Source organism: Watersipora subatra, chromosome 11 (assembly GCF_963576615.1).
Source record: "Watersipora subatra chromosome 11, tzWatSuba1.1, whole genome shotgun sequence".
Classification (NCBI taxonomy): domain Eukaryota; kingdom Metazoa; phylum Bryozoa; class Gymnolaemata; order Cheilostomatida; family Watersiporidae; genus Watersipora; species Watersipora subatra.
The window spans coordinates 9,414,760-9,418,421 of record NC_088718.1 but is presented as its reverse complement, the minus strand read 5'-3'; the positions used below and the strand labels follow the sequence as shown (position 1 = coordinate 9,418,421).

The 3,662-nt window shown below is 35.0% G+C and overlaps 1 pseudogene; it reads left to right on the top strand.

The window, feature by feature from the left end:
- Positions 1–1,834: 1,834 nt before the first annotated feature.
- Positions 1,835–3,105, top strand: LOC137407794 (piggyBac transposable element-derived protein 3-like; annotated as a pseudogene).
- Positions 3,106–3,662: the final 557 nt, after the last annotated feature.

Genomic DNA, 3,662 nt, shown 5'->3' with positions numbered 1-3,662 from the left:
TAAACATTTATTCATTTTTAAAATTACACTCGCAATCTATCTAATTCCCAATTTGAAAGCTTTCAGTAAATATGCGTTAGAATGACATATCTATGAATGACAGATATTTATTGCATTTGTTTTACTGATTACAGGATGTTTATGTTGTTTTAATAGCCGAAGCAGCTTTGTCAGTGTGGAAACTGCCATAACTGGGAAAGAGAGACTTGAATGTGTGCTGCATAAACCATTATGTTTTGTTTGAGTTTGCTGCAGTAGATGAATTTGTCTTATTGTATGAGCTGAAACTATGTGAGTGGCCACGACTTGGATGGATTTTTTTAATAAAAGCTTTATGCTGAGATGAAAATTTTTTTGCTTGTGAAAATTATATAATAAAATAATATTGTTGAAGATAATGCAAACATGATTTGCAGAACATTGAATACATCATAGCCCCATTGACACTTGTCAGTGCTGAAATCTTTTCTGATAGATGGATTTATGAAGTGCAATCAGAGCTGCATGGACCGGCACTGTTGCATAGCTCGACCATTTGTTTAGTACTTGAATAAACCAATCAAATGTGACCAGTGTATTTTTTTTTACAAATTGATACCAATAATGACTCGATAACGTTGACAGTCGAGTATACAATGTACATGACTTTAGGGATGTAGTTGGTTTGGCCACATATTCTTTTCAAAGACGCGGCTTGCTTATATTATTTATAGTCTTTGAGTCCTTTGAGTCCCTTTGAGTCCTTATGTCCCCCTCAGAGAACAGTCATAAACTATACAGTATCACCAACATAAATCAATTATAGAAACTAAAAACTAGGTTTCCTATTCAAGGGACAAGTTGTGAGTTTTTCTCTCACAATTTTATATTTGCTACCTCCTTCATCTGAGAACATCAACAGAAACAAAATGGCTGCTTCCTGTTCTGATCCATGTGCTTCAACTTCTTCAGGTAAATTCTTCAATTAATTAAGTTTATCTAGTGTTTAAAAAGTTTTGATTAGGTATTGTTGCTGTGAACATATTCCTCTATCATAAGCTCAAACAAGCTTTTCAAATAGGTTTTTGGTACTGTTTTTATTGAAAAAAAATTTCAATGTCCCTCACAAGGGACATTGGGTTTTGATGCCTATGAATTAAATCAACTATAAATTTAAAGTTATGGTGAATGTTTCATTGTAACAGCTTTTTCATCTTATTTATTGGTTTTTATTTTATGCTAAGTAAAAAGTCTTTCACATTCGCACTAAATATGTTGCTGAACAGCTATAATTAAAAATACTGAAATAAAATAAATTTCGATTATCTTTACTATTAGGATTAATGTTAAACCTGAAGAATTTATGTTTTTATTCACTTTAGGATTACCAAGGAAAAGACCATCAGGGAATTTAACTGACATGATGCCATTGATGTATTAGAACGGCTTGACAACTCTGACTTAGACTTATGTTCAGATGACAGTGATGCAGATGTAGATTATGATCCTAGCAGTACATCCCTGCTGAATCATTCCAAGGAATCAGATGATGATGTTGAGCCACCGCCATCAAAAACGAGCAAAAAATCTTCAAAAAAAGCATGCTCATTCCGCAAAAGTGATAGCTTTGCCAGCAAGTTCAAAGTATTACATCAAACTGCTGACATGGATGATTGTGAAAACCCAGTAGAAGCCATTAGCAAGTATTTTCCTAATAAAATATTTGAGTCAATGGCGGATTTAACCAATCGCTATCATACTCAGCATTCAGGTAAATCTCTGAAGGTCTGCTGAGATCAAAGCATTTTTTGGGATCAACTTGGTAATTGGATGCATTGGCATGAAGCGCCTCAGAATGTATTGGGAGAAGAAAATCAACGTGCCTATTGTTGCAAATGCAATAACTAGAAATCGTTTTTTTAAGATACGGAACAACTTGAAAGTTGTAGATAATGTGCTCATAAGTGAAGAAGCTAAAAAAGAGGACAGGTTGTGGAAAGTTACACCATTAGTGGAGCATATCAGAAAAATCTGCACTGAATTACCACGAGAAAGTTTCTTAAGCATTGACGAGCATATGATTTTATTCACAGGCAGGTGTTCAGCACGGCAGTATGTTCCAAGGAAACCAAACCCCACAGGTTTAAAAAACTTTGTTTTTGCGGGTTGAAGTAAACTAGTTTATGATTTTGAAATTCATAAAGGAGAAGGAACATTTGCTAAATTCAAGTTAAAGGATGAATCAGGAGGGCAAGAAGTAGGAGCTGTGCTTCGTTTAACAAAAGATTTAGGGCCAGGCAAGCATGTGTTCTGTGACAGGTTTTTTACAACAATTCCGCTGATTGAGCATTTAGCCAAGCAAAGTATCTCTCTTACTGGAACGATAAGTGCTAAATATGTGCCAGTGCAGTTCTCTTCTGACAAGGTCATGAAATCAAAAAGAAGGGGTACAATGGAGCAATTTGTTACCGTGAGTAGAGGGAATGAACAGGATGAGGGAATGGGGAAATCGTAAAATGGTTTGACACAAAAAGCATTTTAATGGCGTCTTCTTTGCATGGATTGCATCCTGTTGAAGATTTTAAAAGATGGTGTAAGCAAAAAAAGCAATTCATTACTATACCTAGACGGGCGGTTGTTCAAAAATACAACTTATCGATGGGTGGTGTTGATCTTTGTGACCAAGCCATTTCTTACCACAGAGTAACAGCAAGGTCAAAATGATGGGCCATTCGCGTGATAAATCATCTTTTAGACTTAGCAGTTAATAACTGCTAGCTCACTCAGAGACAATCCAACCATTCAAACAAACTCATGCGGTTATTTGACTATCGTTTCATTATGGGAGAACAAATAATAGCATCAGCAGCAAAAGAAGCTGATAGTGATTACACAACAGATGACGAGCTACAAACTGTCAGAAAGATAGTTCCACTTCCAATGGCGTACAATCGGGAAAAGGGAGCAAAACATTTGTCAGAAGCTGTGAAACTGAATAACAGTGCTCGTTGTAGACGACAAGGTTGCTCGAACAAAACTAGCATACGCTGCACAAAATGCAATGTTTTTTTGTGTATTAATGCAAGCAGAAATTGCTTCATGTTATTTCATAAAAGTACCTGCTAGTTTTGCTTACAATTTTAAATTGTTGATTGCTACTTTATGCCTTTATGCTTAGTTTTTGTGTTGCAGCTATAACAAGTGTTTTATACCACTTTTATAGTTACCGAGTTCCAGTGTCCTCTACAGGGGACAGTCAGTTGTGCTGCCGATAAAATAAATTTAGAAATAAAACTTGGTTTTATGTGTTATTTTGTCCAATTTTGTCATAGAAACATAATTGAAAGTTTAAAATATCTACTCAAAATCTCTTGGGTCTCAAAGGGGTCTTGGGTCTCTATATATAGATAGAGAAAGAAAAATACTTTCTTTTAAAATCCACTCAAGTTTGACGCAACGACATCTTTAAGTGAAATTAAACTTTTATGTTACACGTCTGTCTCAAAGATAGTAGCCATACTTCATGTAATATATTGTAATGTTACATTTTCTTGCAGATCATAACCACTAAATACACAAAAGTTACTGTAAGGGGACCTGTTTATACACAAACTTCTGTGCGCTTATGGCTATTATTAGTTCAACAAATTCATGACTGTTATTTGGCTTTCTCAGTTTTTATT